The sequence below is a fragment of the Lagenorhynchus albirostris genome, chromosome 4, assembly GCF_949774975.1.
Source record: "Lagenorhynchus albirostris chromosome 4, mLagAlb1.1, whole genome shotgun sequence".
Taxonomy (NCBI): Eukaryota; Metazoa; Chordata; class Mammalia; order Artiodactyla; family Delphinidae; genus Lagenorhynchus; species Lagenorhynchus albirostris.
In genome coordinates this window covers 17,579,009-17,600,915 of record NC_083098.1, presented here as the reverse complement: position 1 = coordinate 17,600,915, position 21,907 = coordinate 17,579,009, and the positions used below count along the sequence as shown (strand labels likewise).

At 37.9% G+C, this 21,907-nt stretch overlaps 1 protein-coding gene across 2 annotated transcripts in view; it reads left to right on the top strand.

Moving 5' to 3' along the window:
• EIF4E (eukaryotic translation initiation factor 4E) overlaps positions 1-21,907 on the top strand; it is a 112,734-nt gene that overhangs the window by 73,772 nt on the left and 17,055 nt on the right. The window lies entirely within an intron of this gene.

Here is a 21,907-nt window from a genome sequence, read left to right as displayed (position 1 = left end):
CTGGTCAAATAAAACACTTCTGTGACTCTTGTTGTCCATCATGCTACAATTGTTTTTTGTTGTTGTTGTTAGAGATCCTCTCTTTTCTAATAGTGAGATGCTTATATGTAGAAAAAATGTGAAATACATTTGTACGTAAGTTTTAGAGTAATAACCTGAAGACCCATGTACCCATCACATAAGACAACATCAGTACCTCAATTTTTTTTTCTTAATTTTTATTTATTTTTGGCTGTGTTGGGTCTTTGCTGCTGTGCACGGGCTTTCTCTAGTTGCGGGGAGCAGGGGCTACTCTTTGTTGCGGTGCATGGGCTTCTCATTGCGGTGGCTTCTCTTGTTGCAGAGCATGGGCTCTAGAGTGCAGGCTCAGTAGTTGTGGTGCGCAGGCTCAGTAGATGTGGCTCACGGGCTTAGTTGCTCTGCGGCATGTGGGATCTTCCCGGACCAGGGCTCGAACCCGTATCCCCTGCATTGGCAGGCAGATTCTTAACCACTGCGCCACCAGGGAAGCCCCAGGACCTCAATCTTACACTCTGATCACATTTTCATTTCTTTGCCTCCTTCCCTACTCACTGCTCTGACTTTCATGTTAGTCATTCCCTTGAATTTTTTTTTTACAGTATAATTATCTTTAGAGTTTAATCTCCAGTGTGTATATCTTTCAGCTAAGTATTTTAGTTTTGAAAAACTAAAAACTTAAATGATGTGTAGGGAAAGCACGGTATTGCTACTGTTACAGGTAGGTTCCTAAGATAAGCTAAACACCATTTCTGGGTTATAGTTTGGCTTCAGCTTCCTGGAATTTTTACTAGAGCCCATCTTGGGAAAACGAGTGGGCAAGATCATGAACATGTTCTGGGAAACAAAGGACTCTACAGTTATCTGCTGGGGCTGTGGTATGGGCCAGGCAGAGCCTTCAGTTAGGAGAGTGGTCTCTTCAAGTGAGCTGCTCTGTATCTTGTTTAAGAATAGGTTAATTCTGGTGTGAAATTCTGAGCTGTTCCAGGGAGCAGGGCACAGAAGAGGAAAAAGGAGCTTTGTTAACATATATATATATATATATATATATTTTTTTTTTTTTTTTTTTTTGCGGTACATGGGCCTCTCACTGTTGTGGCCTCTCCCGTTGCGGAGCACAGGCTCCGGACACGCAGGCTCAGCGGCCATGGCTCACGGGCCCAGCCACTCCGCGGCATGTGGGATCTTCCCGGACCGGGGCACGAACCCACGTCCCCTGCATCAGCAGGCGGACTCTCAACCACTGCGCCACCAGGGAAGTCCATGTTAACATATTTTTAAGCTGAGTTACGGGTACATAAATGTTCAGGCCAGGGACTTCCCTGGTAGTGCAGTAGTTAAGAATCCGCCTGCCAGTGCAGGGGACACAGGTTTGAGCCCTGGTCTGGGAAGATCCCATATGCTGCGGAGCAACTAAGCCTGTGCGCCACAACTACTGAACCTGTGCTCTAGAGCCCCGCGAGCCACAGCTACTGAGGCCCGTGTGCCTAGAGCCCATGCTCCGCAACAAGAGAAGCACCACAATGAGGAGCCCGTGCACCACAACGAAGACTCAATGCAACCATAGGTAAATAAATTTTTAAAAATAATAAATTTACAATTTAAAAAATACCAAAAAAAAAATGTCCAGGCCAGACATATGGCAGTCGTTTTTTAATAAAAGGTACAATAGTAAGCCTCTTGGTCATAACAGCACATGAATGTAGCCTGAATCACATTGCTCCAGTCTAGACCATTGGCTCTCTATATCTGGTGCACACCTGTCTTTTTTGGATCTCTTTTGACTATGTTCCTTATTTGCTCTCATATGACTTCTGTGTTGCACTCCTCTGTTTGCTGTATCTCTTGTTTTCCTCTTATTTGGTTACTTGTTTCACTTTGGTGGATCACATCTTCCAGAACTTTTTTGAGAAAAGGTACATGAGGGTTATTAAAGATTTTTGAGACTATGCCTATTGAACGATATCATATCTGTAGTTTGGCTGGGTGTAGAATTCTTTTCTTCAGAATTCTGAAGTTCCATGGTCATCTTCTCTTGTAACTGTTGATAACTCAGGAATTATTCTGATGACTCTTATTTTTTTTTTTTTAATGTGACCAGTTCCCTTCTACTCACCAGAAATTTATAGAGTCTTTCCTTGTCCCCATTTCACAATGACATGCCCTAGTATGAGTGTTGTCATCTATTGTGCTGGGTACTTATTGGACTTTAATATAGCAACTCCTATCCATCACTTCTGAGAGATTTATTGGTGATTTTCCTCTCCCGTTTCTCTTTGAAACAGTTATTCAGATATTGAATCTACTGCAGTGGTTCGTTAGTGTCTGCGAGCTCTGATGCACTCTCACTCTCATTTAAATTTTGCTCTCATTTTCCATCTCTTTTTGTTTGGTTTTCTGGGAAATTTATTTTCCAACCTTTTCTGCCTCATAATTTTAATTTCCAGATGTTCTCTCTCTCTGGTCTTCTGAATGTTCATTTTTATAGCTTCCTGTAATTGTGTGCATGCAAAATCTTAACATCCTTTTGAGGATATATATAGGTACATATTTTTAAAGGCATTTTCTATTCCCTGCCTGTCTGTTACCTCCAAATTGCTTCTTTTCTTTTTATTTTTGAACTCATGGCAGCAAGCCTAGGGACTTGGAGTAGGGGGAGGGGATGGAGGGATCTAGTTATTTCCCGAACAACTTTCCCTGGATTCTTTTTAATTTACTCCCTTCCTTCACTCCCAGTTCTGAAAGGTGCTGCCAGGAGACTTTAAGGTGTATATTGATTACTTAGCCCTTTCCATCTACATTCCAGTTCTTTTTTTCTCTGCTCTTCCCATGGTTGTGGGCTTTTTTTTTTTTTTTTTTTTTGGTAAATTACTATAGTTTTAGTGGGGTTTTGAGAGGGAACAGAATTAGAACCATTTATTTATTGAAACATTTGAGTGTCTATCATGTGCCATGCACTCTTGAGTGCTTAACCCACCTCTCTCTTAATCTAAGAGTTACTGGATTACTGAATATAAAAGAAATAAAGAACTAACACTTATTACCACATTTTAAAAGTAACTTTTTGTTGCATTCTAGTGGTAGTTTTTTTAGTTTTTCTTTAGGCAAAAAATGCCAGGAATAATAAACCTAGCAAGTTCTTTGCAGCATTCATATACCCAAATGCCAGAGCCTTCAAGTGCCCAGGAATTATAAACCCTAACAGTTAGTTTGCAGGATTCATAAATAAAAGCCGTACAGCTCTGAGAACTACAGTGGAGGACTTTAATAAGTGAAGAATCACTTAATCACATAATTTGCTTTTGAAAGAGTTAATGTTGGAAAGATGTTAATTTTTCCTGAATTTTATGTGTAAATTCAGTATAAACTGAGTCAAAATGCCAAAATCTTGCCAGTGGGGTGGGAAGCTACACTTTATTTTTATTCTTTTGAATTTTTAAATTTAATTTATTTTTTTATACAGCAGGTTCTTATTGGGAAGCTACACTTTATGCTGGGGTTCTCAAGCTGGCCTTAGGGCTGCTTTTGTGTGGCCTGCTAGCTAAGATTTTTTTTTTTTTAATTTATTTTGGTTGCACTGGGTCATGGGCTTCCTCTAGTTGCGCCAGGTGGGGGCTACTCTTCGTTGCGGTGCGCACACTTCTCATTGTGGTGGCTTCTCTTGTTTCGGAGCACAGGCTCTAGGCGCGTGGGCTTCAGTCATTGTGGCACGCGGGTTCAGTAGTTGTGGTTCGCGGGCTCTAGAGCGCAGTCTTAGTAGTTGTGGTGCACAGGCTTAGTTGCACCACGGCATTTGGGATCTTCCCGGACCAGGGATCGAACCAGTGTCCCTGCATTGGCAGGTGGATTCTTAACCACTGTGCCACCAGGGATGTCCCAAGAATGGTTTTTATTTCAAAAAGTAAAACAAAACAATGAATAAGTGATAGAAGTTTACCAGCCTAAAATATTTACTCTCTGGCCCTTTAGAGAAAAAGTTTGCAAGTTTATTTGAAAGAATAAACAAATGAGAATTAGCAGTAAATTTTTGAAAAGGAGGAAAAAAGGGGAATGGAGAATTTGCCCTACGTGGAGAAAAAAAACATTATTCAACAAAGGTAACATATAAAAATGTGATATTGGTGCAAGTGGGGACTGACATCTTTGGAACAGACTGAACAGTCCAGGAGTAGAGTCTCTGTATATTTGGGCTTCAGTATAATTTTGTTACAGTAAATTTGGAACATTTAGCTCTGTATGAAGAAAAAATAATCTGCAATCCCAACAACATGTTCTCTGGTTAATATTTTGCTTTACTTGTTTGTGGATTCTTTTTTCTCACCATGTCTCTCTTTGTGTCTATTTCTTTTCCTTTGACTTTTTTAGAGCCATTTTAGGTTCACTACAAAATAGAAAGGAGGGTACATACCTCCTGCCCCAACATCCACAGTGTCCCCCACAATCAACATTCCACACCAGAGGGGTACATTTGTTACACTGGATGAACCTACATTGACATGTCATTATCACCCGAAGTCTGTACATTACATCACGACTCACTCTTGGTGTTGTATATTCTGTAGGTTTGGACACATGTGGAATAACACAGTTAGCATTATAGGTTTCATACAGAGTACTTTCACTGCCTAAAAATCTTCTGTCTGTTCATCCCTCTTCCTCCCTAACCCCCAGCAAGCACTAATCTTTTTGCTGTCCCTGTAGTTTTGTCTTTTCCAGAAATATAGTTCTTATCATACAGTTATCATACAGTCTGTAGTTTTTTTTTAATATTTTATTTTTTATATATTTATTTTATTTTTCTATATATTTCTTTGGCTGTGTTGGGTCTTCGTTGCTGCCTGCGGGCTTTCTCTAGTTGTGGCGAGCGGGGGCTACTCTTCGTTGTGGTGCGCGGGCCTCTCATTGTGTTGGCTTCCCTTGTTGCAGAGCACGGGCTCTAGGCACGCGGGCTTCAGTAGTTGTGGCACGTGGACTCAGTAGTTGTGGTTCACAGGCTCTAGAGTGCAGGCTCAGTAGTTGTGGTGCACAGGCTTAGTTGCTCTGTGGCATGTGGGATCTTCCCGGAGCAGGGCTCAAACCTGTGTCCCCTGCATTAGCAGGTGGATTCTTAACCACTGCGCCACCAGGGAAACTCAGTAGATAGCCTCTTAAGCCTCCTTTCATTTAGTAATATGCATTTAAGATTCCTCCATGTCTTTTCACAGCTTGTTAGCTTATTTCTTAGTGCAGAATAATATTGCATTGTCTGGATGTACCACGTTTATTTGGGACTGGTTAAATTAAAAATAAAGTGCCCTCCCCCACAAAAGTAAAGTTCTCATTATTCAGTCCTGACATCTTTTTTCTACTTTTATGTTAACATTTTAAAATGATTTTCCAAACATCACTTCTAGTGCCTATATTATAAACACCATGATTTATCTGTTACCTTTTGGTCGTATTTTTTAATATATATATTGCCTCTAGTTTTCCTTCCTGATATAAAATATATAAAGCTTTTATTGTCCTGACAGTTCCTTTGAAGAAATCTCTTAAAAGTATAACTGGGTTAAAGAATATAGAAGTTTTTATATTTGGAAGTTTCATGGTTCATTAACTTAAGTGAAAGGATATAGTCATACTCTATAAACCTGGGGACATTTGAAACAGTGACTGTAGTACCTGGTTTTCTAATTTTTAAAGAAATATTGGTGGATTTCTTTTTTTTTTTTTTTTTTGCGGTACGCGGGCCTCTAACTGTTGTGGTCTCTCCCATTGCGGAGCACAGGCTCCGGACGCGCGGGCTTAGCGACCATGGCTTACGGGCCCAGCCGCTCTGCGGCATGTGGGATCTTCCTGGACCGGGGCACGAACCCGTGTCCCCAGCATCGGCAGGTGGACTCTCAACCACTGCGCCACCAGGGAAGCCCGGTTGATTTCTTTTGAAAAATGGTTTAAATACTTGGAGAATAAAAGGATAAATCTAATTTTCTTATTAAACCATAGTTTACATTGAAATTCTAACTTTTAACATTACAGAACTTTAAAAAAACTAACACATGGAATTTAAAAAGAATTAAACTGCTTATTTGTTTAGCTGACATGTTAAAATTGACTTTAAAAAATATTAATTTTTTTAATTGATTGCGCCGGGTCTTAGTTGTGGCAGGCGGGCTCCTTAGTTGTGGCATGCGAACTCTTAGTTGCGGCATGCATGTGGGATCTAGTTCCCTGACCAGGGATTGAACCTGGGCCCCCTGCATTGGGAGCGTGGAGTCTTAACCACTGTGCCACCAGGGAAGTCCCTAAAATTGATTTTTTTAAACAAATATTTAACCAGTATCATTAAATTTCAGTTATGCTTTTCAAAGTTTTAAAAGGAATAAACTTTAAAAGAAGCAGCAGTTAAATTCTTTAAAATGTTTGCCTTTCAAATTGTAATTATAAATCTTTAAAGAATGAATGAAATAGAAATCATCATGTTACGGGAACCAGTATAATTTTGTGCAATGTAAATGTTTGTCCTAACATCATTTTAATGTTATTTTGAAGCACTAATTTTTACTTTTGTATAATGTTCAACTTATATAAATTTCTCCTTAGTTATTTAAAAAATGTGAATCTTCTGGTAGCCTTTGGTTTAAGTAGTATTGACATTTAAATTTTATTGTTAATCTCATCATTCTTGATCATACATGTTTGTTATTTCTTATGTCTCTGTCACACTTCCTGAATTTGTAGTCTTGCCCTAAGCTACATTAAGATGTGCAGAGTAATTTGGTTGACAGATATTAGTGTTCCTTTAGGAATGAGTTTATTTTAAATGTAACAAGATGCCTACAAGTCTTTCTAGTTTTAAAATTATATTCTAGAAGATAAGAAATTCAAATGTGACCTATAGGAATTTTTTTATTAGTAGAATGTGGTTAAGTGTAATTTGCTGACTATCCAGAAATACAAACTTTTAGCTGTAGCATAGCAAATTTAACTCTGTTCACTTAAAAGTCTAGGGCTAGTCATCAGTTTTAGTCAGATAATTACATTATTATTACTTAAATAATTATTTGAACAGCTATTAAATTTTGTCGTAATTTTTAGACACAACACAATTTGTGCAGATGGTCAAAGCTCTTCCCTCTGTACCTCAGCTTTCAATATTATTGTTTAGGTGTCATATTATATTAGTAAAAAGGAATGTTAAAAAGTACTGTCTTGAATCAGAATTGATATGGATCTCACAGTCCTTTACATGAAAAATAAATTCTCCATTTGAGCAGTGTTCTAAACTTAAAAGGTTTGTATTTTGCTGAATCTACATATGTTGTTTATCTACTTCGACTTTTTAGTTTATGGCACAAAGGTCACCAATTTGATTCTTTATTACAGACAAGGAAGAAGACCTGCAAAATCCACAGCTGCACTTTTCCTGATGAGTGATGCCAGATTAGCTGGTATTCCTTTACTATAGGTATATTTGAAAACTGACACTGAAAACAGTTGGTTTAATTATTTGTGATAATTTTCACTGTTTACACCAGATTTTTTTTCATTCCTTACAAGGCAGGTGGTGAGGCTTTATTTGTTTTTGTGTACTAGTTAATTAATTATACTAATTTACATATGGGAGAGTGCTGGGGAAAATGTATCTTTACTAAAAAGAGACCTGGGAACTGAATGTTTGGATACTAAAAGGAAGAGTAAAGTATCCTGAAGTCTATTTACATATGTTGTATTAAAAAATAATCTTCTTAGAGTTAATTATTTGTATCCATAAAAGGTAGCTTTTATATATGCTTACCTGTATTTCTAAGATATTTTGATCACATAGGCATTTAGTACACTGTCTTGCATAATATAAAATCAGTATAATCAATCATTGGTGTTTACTTGCTTTTTCCCCTAGTAGTGGGGGAGAGAGAGAGAGAGAGAGAGAGAGAGTGTGTGTGTGTGTGTGTGTGTGTGTGTGTGTGTGTGTGTGTGTGTTTGAAGAGTGAAGTGTACCATTCATGCCTTCTAATTTATTGGCAGTGGCATGCACTTGGAAGATAGTGAAAGTGTTGAGCCTGAGGCTGTGGTACAAAGCATAGTACATACTGTAGGGTTATGCTGCCTGGAAAGAGTACCTTGGTAACAATATACAATTTATTATCCAATTTTGGGCACTTGTGAGAGTGAACCAGGGTTTTAGTAATAATAATTATGCTGAAACGACAAACAGGTAAAATTTGGACACATAGTATCCCTAGCTATGAATCTTGACAGTCCTGCAATAAAATGTAGAATATAGATAAGACTTGTTAACTTCCCAGGGCTTAAATTTGAAGAGTGGAGAGAGTAGTAGTTTCACAGTATTGTGAAGATTGAATATACTGAATAACGTATATAAAAATATGCAGCCCGTTGCTTGTTAGTAACTGCTTAGTAAATGTTACCTATCAAGTAAAAACTCATAGTTTGGTAGAAGTGTGAGGATTGGTGTTAACCACTTTAAAAATCATAAAACACTACCATCTTTTCCTGTTCTTACTTTGCTCACCCTTCTGTTCATTATTTCATATCTTTATTTAATGCCTTCAGTTTACTGAAATGTTGGGTTAGTAACTGGTAGAGATAATTGTAGCTGCCTTGGCCATAATAGTATTTACATTTTTATTAAAGCCACAAATGGTCCTTGCCATTCAGCTAAAAAATAGTGAAGCAAGGAAGGGGAAATATAAGGAAGTGCTACTGGAGATGGGTTACCAATAATATTGTTATGTGTTATTTGGTACTTTGGTGTTTTGCCCCACCAAACCATATATCTGTGAATGGCAGAGTTGGGATTACAACCTGGGTAACATGGCTCCAGAGTGTGTAATCTAAACCAGTGTCTCTCATACTTTGGTAGAAAACTAGTTTGTTTTGTTTTTAAACAATTTCCAATCTAATGTTTTATAAAATGATAACAATAGGATAAAGAGATGAAAAAAGGCATACAAAATGTAAGCCTGAATTTTATATTATTAGTTTGAACAGACATAAATATACTGTCAAATTACCATAAAATTTCTAAATGTTTACTTTCCATTTCTATACTTAACTTGGTTGTAGACTAGAACCTGCAGAAGGTCTGATTTTGAGTGCTTTAAACCATTTTTAGTGCCAGGGAACTATTGATATTTGTGTACTTTTTTGTTTTTGGCTGTGCCGTGCAGCTTGCCAGATCTCAGTTCCCCAACCAAGGATTGAACCCGGGTCAAGGCAGTGAAAGCCCAGAATCTTAACCACTAGGCCACCAGGGAGCTCCCAGTATTTGTGCATTTCAAATGACGCCTTAGGTGATTGGTTGTCATGAGGGGAAGGCTCCTTATATTTCTACAAGAGATAGTTTGTGTGTTAGGGCCAAGGGTTGCTAAGAAATGTTGAATGTTCATAGCCATGGAAAAAGTGCACCTTGGTTTTGGAATTTAAGCAGTGTAGATTTGAACATGGCTAGAAGGAATCTAAATTTTGTAGTCAGATTAGAGAAAACCCCACAGAACTGATGCTAGGTCCGGGAAATATCTAGCTTTATACTCTTAAGATTGTACCACATGGTTAATAATTGTGACTGATACATTTGCTGATTTTTGCAGAATGCAGTAAAACTGCTTGAAATTTTTTGCAGCTAATTGTTAGACTTGTCCCACCCTTGCTCGACTTTATTTCTTCCCCTTCAACTTTACTTTCTTCTATTGGTGTGACAGCTACTTAGCCCTGGGACCACGAAATTATACTGTACATTAAAAATTTTTTTAAAATTGAGATTCAGTTTATTTACAGCGTTGTGTTAGATTCTGGTGTACAGCACAGTGATTCAGTTTAATATATGTATGTATGTACTTCTCCATACTCTTTTCCATTATAGATTATTACAAGATATTAAATATAGTTCCCTTTGCTATACAGTAGGACCTTGTTGTTTATCTGTTTTATGTCTAGTAGTGTGTATTTGCTAATCGCAAGCTCTTAATTTATTCTCCCCCTCCATACAATTTTATTTGAATCTCATAAACTCAGCAAATCCAAAACCAGGTTTAATAACTTGTACTTAAACTGGTTGTCTCTTCTATTCCCTTACTTGTTATTTGTATTTAATCACTTTGACCTGTTAATTAGTGGGTTCCATTGCTTACATGTGGAAAGGTACAGTTTTAGCCTGACCTTTGAGGCCTTTTACAGTCTTGCTCCAGCCTACCATTCTAGCTCTATCTTTGGTTTCATGAACCCTCACTTTCAGACTCCCTGGTTCATTACTGTCTTCTAGGTAAACACTGTACCATCTCATGGCTTTACTCGCCATTCTACCCCCTTGAAAAACAGTGGTTTTTCACTTGCAGATTGTTTCTTAGGTTAAAATTGTATTTGATTACTTTGAAAGTAGTCATAGTCTTTTTTTTTTAATTAATCTTTTTCTCAATTCACTTTTTCAAAAATATATTTATTTGTTTATTTTTGGCTGCGTTGGGTCTTCATTGCTGTGCGCAGGCTTTCTCTAGTTGTGGCAAGCGGGGGCCTATTCTTTGTTGCGGTGTGCGGGCTTCTCCTTGTGGTGGCTTGAGAGTAGCCATAGTCTTTTAAAGTAGCATTTCCTGGTTTGGGTAATTTTCGAACCTAGAAGTATTGATAAAACATGGATATTTAAAAATTAATTTCCAAAGAAAATTGCTTATGGGGGAGACCACCAAGCTGAGAGAGTAGGTAGAGGGATGTTGTGGGACTTTCCAGTAGAGAATTTTGTTTTTAAACTGGATGTAGGGAATTCCCTGGCGGTCCAGTGGTTAGGACTCTGCAATTTCACTGTGGAGGGCAGTGGTTCAATCCCTGGTCGGGGACTGAAATCCCGCAAGTCGCCTGGCGTGGCCAAAACGAAAAACAAAAAACTGAGTGTAAATTTAAAACTATTTTACTGTCTGCTCTGTAGGAAGCAACCATAAAAATGACAAGTTTGTAAAAAGTTCCCATGTAATGTGATAACCTTGTTTATTGCTTCTTTGATGATCTCATATAATTAAAAAATATCTAATTAAATCCATTTTAAACATATCCCGTGAAAACACCTGTTAAGGGTTTTTAGGGAGAATTTTGTGAAGTTGGTGCTACAAGTATCCCATAGTACTCCTCTTCCGACCTGTTTTTTGGTGATTCTAAGTCTTAGATACCTAACTAGTTAATAGCCTTACAAAGAATTTTAAGAGGAGATATAATTTCAAAATACTTTAATTTTATTTTTAAAGTCAATTTATATTAAAAGTACTTAGCAGGGCTTCCCTCGTGACACAGTGGTTAAGAATCCTCCTGTCAGTGCAGGGGACACTGGTTCGAGCTTGGTCTGGGAAGATCCCACGTGCTGTGGAGCAACTAAGCCCATGTGTCACAACTGCTGAGCCTGTGCTCTAGAGCCCACAAGCCACAACTACTGAGCCTGTTTGCTACAACTACTGAAGCCCGCACACCTAGAGCCCGTGCTCCGCAACAAGAGAAGCCCACTTGCCGCAACAAAGAGTAGCCCCCGCTCGCCGCAACTAGAGAAAGCCTGCATGCAGCAACGAAGACTCGATGCAGCCAAAAATAAATATTTAGCAAATTAAGACAAATAATGAATAATTTGAACATCTATTATAGTTAATTGAGGTTTATGCTTAACTCGGGATTTACCTGAAAGTTTTGTTTTTTTGCCACACCGAGCGGTTTGCGGGACTTTAGCTCCCGGACCAGGGGTTGAACCCAGGCCATAGCAATAAACGCGCCAAGTCCTAACCACTAGACTGTCAGAGAATTCCCCTTTCTAGGGTTCTTTTAAAAATGTATTTCATCATTCTTATTTGGCATATGTCCATAATTATAAGTCATTTTTGATCAAAGAATTTTATTTAATTGTTTGTTTGGCTAAACCAGGTCTTAGTTGTGGCACACAGGATCTTTGATGTGGCGTGAGGGATCTTTCATTGTGGCATGCGAGATCTAGTTCCTTGACTAGGGATTGAACCCAGGCCCCCTGCATTGGGAGCACGGAGTCTTATCCACTGGACCACCAGGGAAGTCCCTGATCGAATAATTTAATATAGCACGGCCATCATTCTGGATATTACTTCTCATTGTATATACTACTATGGATTCAAAAGGTATAGGGGGACTTCCCTGGAGGCGCAGTGGTTGAGGGTCCGCCTGCCGATGCAGGGGACGCGGGTTCGTGCCCCGGTCCGGGAAGATCCCACATGCCACGGAGCGGCTGGGCCCGTGAGCCATGACCGCTGAGCCTGCACGTCCGGAGCCTGTGCTCCGCAACGGGAGAGGCCACAACAGCGAGAGGCCCACGTACCGCAAAAAAAAAAAAAAAAAAAAAAAAAGGGTATAGGGGATTGGAATTTCCCCATAGAATAGACCACCCCCATAGAATTAATCTGAAAGTTTAACATCCTACATGGCTATTACTTTTGTTTTGCTTTATCTAAGTTGAAAATAAGAAAAAAAGCATCCTGATTATTTCAAAGTTAAGAGATTTTAAACAAAAAATAAAACAAGTTGAAAGAAATGACAGGAAATGATTTTATAATAAGGCATGTCTGAGTAGTCTCAAACAAAAATAATGTTTTCCTTTGCAGTAATTTGCAACATAATTGCAGACTCAAGAAGTTTACAGAGTGGCAGACTTCTCAGGTTGTGCAGTGGTTAAGAATCCAGTGGTTAAGAATCTGCCTGTCAATGCAGGGAACATGGGTTCGAGCCCTGGTTTGGGAAGATCCCACATGCCGCGGAGCAACTAGGTCCGTGCACCACAACTACTGAGCCTGTGCTCTAGAGCCCACAAGCCACAACTGCTGAGCCCATGTGCCACAACTACTGAAGCCCATGTGCCTAGAGCTCGTGCTCTGCAACGAGAAGCCACTGCAATGAAAAGCCTGCGCACTGCAATGAAGAGTAGTGCCCCGCTCATGGCAACTAGAGAAAAGTCCATGCGCAGCAGCGAAGACCCAACACAGCCAAAAATAAAATATAAATAATTTTTTTTAAAAAGTTTACAGGGTGGGGACTTCTCTAGCAGTCCAGTGGTTAAGACTTCGCCTCCCAATGCAGGGGGTGCGGGTTCGATCCCTGGTTGGGGAGCTAAAATCCCACATGCCCCAGGGCAACTAAGCCCACATGCCACAGCTAGAGAGAAGCCCGCACAGTGCAACGAAAGATCCTGCGTGCTGCAACTAAGACTCAATGCAGCCAAAAAATAAATATTAAAAAGTACATGCATTAAAAAAATTTCTATTGATTATGAATGGATTGTTGTGATAAGTATATGACCATAGCAAAGTACAACCTGAGAAAATTTGTATTGAGAAAATATGCCCTTTTAAATACATGATTTTTAATATTAATGTTTTCATAAATAATTTCCATCATGAAAATGATTCTGAATCTTACTAGATTTGGTCTGTGCCATGTGAATGAGTATTTTTGTAGAGTATTTGAGTATTTTTTATTCTGTCATGGAAACAATTGGCTATTAATCACTTTTGCTTTATTAAGAGGAATTAAATTCAAATAAGTTTAAAAATTTAAACATCTATTAAACTGTAGATAATAATTTAAAAGGCCAAAAAAGATGGGAATTCCTGGCAGGACTTCTTAGGACTCTGCGCATGCCACTGCAGGGGGCACAGGTTCAATTCCTGGTTAGGGAACTAAGATCCCGCATGCCTCACGGTGTGGCCAAGGGAAAAAAAAAATCTAAAAAAGAAACGTCAATACTACACTTATATTAAAAAAGGGTTTCAAATACTGAAAAGATTGTTTATGGTTAATAAACATTTTTTTCAGTGTTTTAGAGCATTTGTCTTAATCTAGCACGTTTATATAATATTAAAAGCAAAGACTGTAAGTTTTTAAACTAGTATACTTACTCATACATCTACACAGTCATTTAAAGATGAGTAGCTATATTTATTTTAGTTACAGGAAAACCCCCAAATTATATATTATTAATATAAAGGCTAATATTTCAGCTAATGTAGAATGTAAAATTCAAAGGAACACTTTTTAAGGAAGTGAACATATTTTTTTCTGAGTTATTACCTGCTTTTAGTTCTTATATATCTAGAGACTTTTGATACCATCTAAGCTTTCCACCGTTCTCCTAATGGTGAAAAGAGTAGAATAAGAGAAAAGAAAGTACTAAAGGAGTTAGGAAGTGACATTTTGTACCCTATGAAACTTGTAATTACTCATACTGTGATTGTCTTTTACATGCTGCTGAGGTAAAAGGTGTAAATAAGTGCTGTGAAAGTATGGTTTGTAATGAGGATTGTGAACTTATGAATATGTTTTACTTATCATTTGTCTTTTTTTTTAAAGATGGTAGCCAATTCTTTTAAATTTTATTTATTTACTTTTTGGCTGCGTTGGGTTTTTGTTGATGCGCACGGGCTTTTTCTGGTTGTGGTGAGCAGGGACTACTCTTCGTTGCAGTGCACGGGCTTCTCACTGCAGTGGCTTCTCTTGTTGCAGAGCATGGGCTCTAGGTGCGCAGGCTTCAGTAGTTGTGGCTCGCAGGCTCTAGAGCTCAGGCTCAGCAGTTGTGGCACACGGGCCTAGTTGCTTCGCGGCATGTGGGATCTTCCCGGACCAGGACTCGAACCTTCTTGGCCTGCGTTGGCAGACAGATTCTTAACCACTGTGCCACCAGGGAAGCCCTGTCTTTTAATTTAGGTAAATAAGAGAATTTGCATTATTTCTTAAGTTTGGGAGGAAGAGTATCTTTTTTCTTTTTTGAGCACCTCACGAGGCATGTGGGATCCCAGTTCCCCGACCAGGGATCAAACCTGTGTCCTCTGCAGTGGAAGCTTGGAGTCCCAACCACTGAACCGCCAGGGATGTCCCAGGAAGAGTATCTTTTACTCACACATCCAACCTCACAAATCCATATATACCCAGTCCTTTGGTAGGACCGTCGTTATTATGTTAAACTACACAAGGCATCATTATTATTATTCCTTTAAACTGTTAATAGTTTTTCATATGTTTACCCACACATTTACCTTTTCCAGTGCTTTTCATTCTTTTTTGCACTTCCATTCTCTTGTCTGGGAACTTTTCCCTCTAGCCTGAAACTTTCCTTTGGTGTTCCTCTTACTTTGGACCTTGGGTGTGAGAGTGTGTTTGTGTAGTGTCTGTGTGAGTCTGACTTGACTTCTCTATTTCTGAAGGATATTTTTCCTAGGCACTGAATTCTTTTTTAAAATATTTATTTATTTATTTGGCTGTGCCAGGTCTTAGTTGTGGCATGTGGGATCTTTGTTGTGGCGGGTGGGATCCTTAGTTGCAGCATTCGAACTCTTTTTTTTAGAGAAAGTGAACAGTTTTATTTACGACACTATTTATAGTCACCTTTCAGCATCTCAATATTCTAAGATAGTATATAATGATTTACATAATTTCTCTCTATGACATCATAATTTGCTTCAAAAATCTTGCTTCCAGAAGAAAATTCTTATTACTTAACATGAATCCCTATAATATTTATTGTAAAAATGCCAATTCTACTATTAATAATAGAGTAATAAAGTCAGTAATATGTGTAATAATATGCAGTGAATAACAGTTTATCTTGTCATCAGCTTAATAAAGTCCAAACATTCCCAAAGCAACAAGGATTTTGAGAATTACAGAGTCTGGACATCAGTGCTTCCAATTACCCAGTTGTCTGCTAGAAAGCTGGTGCAAACTGGCACTAACATTTTCAAGTGACTTTTACATATAAAAAATTCAATTAAAAATATCAAAGAAAAAATATATGGTATTCCAAGCATTGTTCTTTATAATATTTCAACTTTTTGCATTGATTAAAATACAGTTTGAGACAGAGTAAAACTGTGTGCAACAATTTCCAGAAATACATATAGTATCCATACATATGAAAAGATCCACCTCAATAAAACAAAGTAATATTTAATATTTTCAAACATTCAGAAGCATATGAATGCATTAGAAGGGGTCTTTAAAAGCTACATAATAAAGCAGTAGTTAAATCAGGAGAGGTATCCTAGGTTTCAGTAATGTCAAAGGTGAGTTTTTAATTTCTGTTGATTTTTATTTTTTTTCAAAAATCAAATATATATTTTTAGACAGTAAACATGATCTATTTTTGCTTCTTTCCAATGATACACATTTGATCACTTCTTTTTTAAAGAGCAGGTTCTAATTAGTCATCAATTTTATACACATCAGTGTATACATGTCAATCCCAATCCCCCAATTCATCACACCACCCCCACCACCCCCCGCAGCTTTCCCCCCTTGCTGTCCATACATTTGTTCTCTACATCTGGTCTCAATTTCTGCCCTGAAAACTGGTTCATCTGTACGATTTTTCTAGGTTCCACATATATGTGTTAATATATGATATTTGTTTTTCTCTTTCTGACTTTACTTTGTATGAAAGTCTCTAGATTCATCCACATCTCAACAAATGACCCAGTTTCGTTCCTTTTTACGGCTGAATAATATTCCATTGTATATATACCATATTTCCTTTATCCATTTGTCTGTTGATGGGCATTTAAGTTGCTTCCATGACCTGGCTATTGTAAATAGTGCTGCAGTGAACATTGGGGTGCATGTATGTTTTTGAATTGTGGTTTTCTTTGAGTATATGCCCAGTAATGGGATTGCTGGATCTTATGGTAATTCTATTTTTAGTTTTTTAAGGAACCTCCATACTGTTGTCCATAGTGGCTGTATCAGTTTACATTCCCACCAACAGTGCAAGAGGGTTCCCTTTTCTCCACACCCTCTCTAGCGTTTGTTGTTTGTAGATTTTCTGATGATGCCCATTCTAACTGGTGTGAGGTGATACCTCATTGTAGTTTTGATTTTACATTTCTCTAATAATTAGTGATGTTGAGCAGCTTCCCATGTGCTTCTTGGCCCTCTGTATGTCTTCTTTGGAGAAATGTCTATTTAGGTCTTCTGCCCATTTTTGGATTGGGTTGTTTGTTTTTTTAATATTGAGCTGCATGAGCTGTTTCTATATTTTGGAGATTAATCCTTTGTCCGTTGATTCATTTGCAAATATTTTCTCCCATTCTGAGGGTTGTCTTTTCATTTTGTTTATGGTTTCCTTTGCTGTGCAAAAGCTTTGAAGTTTCATTAGGTCCCATTTGTTTCTTTTTGTTTTTATTTCCATTACTCTAGGAGGTGGATCAAAAAAGATCTTGCTGTGATTTATGTCAAAGAGTGTTCTTCCTATGTTTTCCTCTAAGAGTTTTATAATGTCCGGTCTTCCATTTAAGTCTCGGATCCATTTTGAGTTTATTCTTGTGCATGGTGTTAGGGAGTGTTCTAATTTCATTCTTTTACATGTAGCTGTCCCGTTTTCCCAGCATCACTTATTGAAGAGACTGTTTCTTCTCCATTGTATATCCTTGCCTCCTTTGTCATAGGTTAGTTGACCATAGGTGCGTGGGCTTACCTCTGGGCTTTCTATCTTGTTCCACTGATCTGTGTTTCTGCTTTTGTGCCAGTACCATATTGTCTTGATTACTGTAGCTTTGTAGTATAGTCTGAAGTCAGGGAGTCTGATTCCTCCAGCTCCATTTTTTTCCCACAAGACTGCTTTGGCTATTCGGGGTCTTTTCTGTCTCCATACAAATTTTAAGATTTTTTGTTCTAGTTCCGTAAAAAATGCCATTGGTAATTTGATAGGGATTGCGTTGAATCTGTAGGTTGCTTTGGGTAGTATAGTCATTTTCACAATATTGATTCTTGCAATCCAAGAACATGCTATATCTCCCTGTCTCTTCGTATCAACTTTAATTTCTTTCATCAGTGTCTTATAGTTCTATGCATACAGGTCTTTCGTCTCCCTAGGTAGGATTATTCCTAGGTATTTTATTCTTTTTGTTGCAATAGTAAATGGGAGTGTTTCCTTAATTTCTCTTTCAGATTTTTCATCATTAGTATATAGGAATGCAAGAGATTTCTGTGCATTAATTTTGTATCCTGCAACTTTACCAAATGCATTGATTAGCTCTAGTAGTTTTCTGGTGGCATCTGTAGAGTTCTCTATGTATAGTATCACGTCATCTGCAAACAGTGACAGTTTTACTTCTTCTTTTCCAATTTGTATTCCTTTTATTTCTTTTTCTTCTCTGTTTGCCGAGGCTAGGACTTCCAAAACTGTTGAATAATAGTGGTGAGAGTGGACATCCTTGTCTCGTTCCTGATCTTAGAGGAAATGCTTTCAGTTTTTCACCATAGAGAATGTTTGCTATGGGTTTGTTGTATATGGCCTTTATTATGTTGAGATAGGTTCCCTCTATGCCCACTTTCTGGAGAGATTTTATCATAAATGGGTGTTGAAAGAAAGGTTTTTCTGCATCTATTGAGATGATATGGGTTTCATTCTTCAGTTTGTTAATGGTGTATCACATTGTTGATTTGCGTATATTGAAGAATCCTTGCAAAAGAATCCTTGGATAAATCCCACTTGATCATGGTGTATGATCCTTTTAATGTGGTGTTGGATTCTCTTTGCTAGTATTTTGTTGAGGATTTTTGCATCTATGTTCATCAGTGATATTGGCCTGTAGTTTTCTTTCTTTGTCTGATTTTGGTATCAAGGTGATGGTGGCCTCGTAGAAGGAGTTTGGGAGTGTTCCTCCCTCTGCTATATTTTGGAAGAGTTTGAGAAGGAAAGGTGTTAGCTCTTCTCTAAATGTTTGATAGAATTCACCTGTGAAGCCATCTGGTCCTGGGCTTTTCTTTGTTGGAAGATTTTTAATCACAGTTTCAATTTCAGTCCTTGTGATTGCTCTGTTCATATTTTCTATTTCTTCCTGATTCAATCTTGGCAGGTTGTGCATTTCTAAGAATTTGTCCATTTCTTCCAGATTGTCCATTTTATTGGCATAGAGTTGCTTGTAGTAATCTCTCATGATCTCTTTTATTTCTGCAGTGTCCGTTGTTACCTCTCCTTTTTCATTTCTAATTTTATTGATTTGAGTCATCTCCCTCTTTTTCTTGATGAGTCTGGCTAATGGTTTATCAATTTTGTGTATCTTCTCAAAGAACCAGCTTTTAGTTTTATTGATCTTTGCTATTGTTTTCTTTGTTTCTATTTCATTTATTTCTTCTCTGATCTTCATGATGTCTTTCCTTCTGCTAACTTTGGGTTTTGATTGTTCTTCTTTTTCTAATTCCTTTAGGTGTAAGGTTAGATTATTTATTTGAGATTTTTCTTATTTCTTGCGGTAGGCTTGTATAGCTATAAACTTCCCACTTAGAACTGCTTTTGCTGCATCCCATAGGTTTTGGATGGTCGTGTTTTCGTTGCAGTTTGTCTCTAGGTATTTATTTTATTTCCTCTTTGATTTTTTTCAGTGATCTCTTGGTTATTTAGTAATGTATTGTTTAGTCTCCATGTGTTTATGTTTTTTATGTTTTTTTCCATGTCATTCATCTCTAATCTCTTAGCTGTGTCATGTGGGATCTAGTTCCCTGACCCCAGATTGAACCCGGGACCCTTGCATTGGGAGTGCAGAGTCTTAGCCACTGGATCACCAGGGAAGTCCCCTCCTCGGCACTGAATTCAATCAGTGTTGACAGTTTTTTCCCTTCAGCACAAGGATGTTATTCTGTTGTCTGATGGTTTTCATAATTTCTTTTGAGTAGTTAGCAGTTATTCTTATTGTTCCTTTGAAAGTAATGTGTATGTGTCTTTTTAAAATTTTTCTTCCTAACTGCTTTTAATATTGCCTCCTTTAGTTTTCAGTAGTTTGAGTCTAATGTGCCCAGGTGTAGTTTTTGTTTTTGTTTTTTGTTTGTTTTGTTTTTTTTGCAGTAGACCATTTTTCAAGTCTTTATTGAATTTGTTACAATACTGCTTTTTTTTTATGTTTTGGTTTCTTGGCTGTGAGGCATGTGGGATCTTAGCTCCCTGACCAGGGATTGAACCTGCACCCCCTACATTGGAAGGCGAAGTCCTAACCACTGGACCGCCAGGGAAATCCCCCAGGTGTAGTTTTGTTTGTATTTATACTGCTTGGAGTTGCCTCAGTTTTTTAATCTGACTTGAGTCCCTCATGTAATTTGGTAAATTTTGGTTATTCTTTCTTTCTGTATTCCTTCTGTCCCATTCTCTCTTATCTTGTCCTTGAACTTTTTAACCATCTTGACATTTCTTACTATCTGTTTTTCCCTCCTCTGTGATTATTTGAATATTTTCTATTGACCTGTCTTTGAAGTTCACCAGTCCTACATTCTGCTGAGTCGAGTTTCTTGTTATTCAATAAGCTCTCAATTTCAGACATTGTAGTTGGCAGTTCATTAGTGTCTATTTGATTCTTTTTAAAAATTGATTTCAATTCCCTTTTCAAATACTCCTGTTTCTTCTATCCTTTTTCCACATCTTCTATTTTATTTATTTATTTGTTTGTTTGTTCATTTGTTTATATTTTTGGCCATACCATGCGGCTTTGTGGGATCTTAGTTCCCTGACCAGGGAATGGACCCAGCCCTGGCAGTGAAAGCACCAAGTCTTAACCACTGGACCATCAGGGAATTCCCTCCATCTTCTATTTTACCATAGTAGTCATAGTTATTAAGACTTTGTCTGCTAACTCAGTTATCTGGATCATGTATCTGTTATCTGGATGTCTTTCTATGGACAGTTTAATATCTTGATCATTAGTTGCTATAAAAAATTTTCTTTGCATGTCTAATAATGTTTGATGGTTTGCTAGGTATCGTAGATAATATTCTTAGAGGCTCACACTTCTGTTATTTTCCTCCAGAGTATAGAGTCTGGTTCTTGGGGGCAGTTAATTTATTTATCAGTAGATTACCTTGATCCTGTCACGGATTAGTTTTAGGATTTGTTAGGCATATGTATTTCACTTGATACCTAGGACATGACCTTTCTAGGATTTCATCTGAAAGTTGAGGATTTTCAACCATCCACTCTGGCTGGGTCTGAATTAGTCTTCCTGATGCTGTTCAGGCTCTGAAGTCTTGGCTCAGCTGTTCCCTGCTAGACTACCCGGAGTTGCATTCCGAACATCTCAGTTTAGGAGTCACAGCCAAGGACTTCAGGGATTTTTACATAGATTTTTGAGGCTCACTCCTCTGCAGCTCACTTTTCTCTGGTACCCTGTTCCCCAAACCCCCTGCCTTATCAGTCCCTAACTGTTGGCTATTTTCTCTGTTCACTCAGACTACCTCTGTCTGGAGACCATCATTAATTTTAAGCTAGTAGAGTAAGGAATGGCATTTGGTAATGATCATCTATTTGAAGATGTAAATTGATTGTGATGAGGAAATTCTGGTAAAAATGATTGGTGCTCTGGTGCTATTAAGGCATTGGCTACTCTGTGTAAATTTTATGGCCTTAACTACTCTGTGTAAACATTTAAATTTATTCAGTTAAGTAATCAAGCCAGTAAGTTCTTATTGGTGTAGCGTTGTGATCATTGGCATTACAGTTGTGAGCAAAGTCAAGATAAAGCCCTTGCTATGAGTGACTTCATAGGCTAGTAAAAATTACTTACTGGAGGTGTCTTGTTGATAAGAAAAATGTATTTTATTTTGTAAAATGTGTATCACCTGTCCCTGAAGTCTTTTTTTTAGATCATACATCTCTGATTTACAGAATGTTGTTAATGTGAACATATATCTGTATTGGTTTGCTAGTTGGATTTAAATCTGATATCCAAACCCTTGTTTCAGTGCCCTCCTGTGTATCAGCTTTTGTTTCAGCGTCTGGTCCCTTTTCTTAGCTATCTGTTGATACCAATTTATAGTAGGGTGAAGAGTTACATGGATTAATGTGGAGAACACTTATTATTCCCAGCCTCCCTTTTTCCCTGACATTTTTAGATGACAATTATGTCTAGCCTAGAAGAAT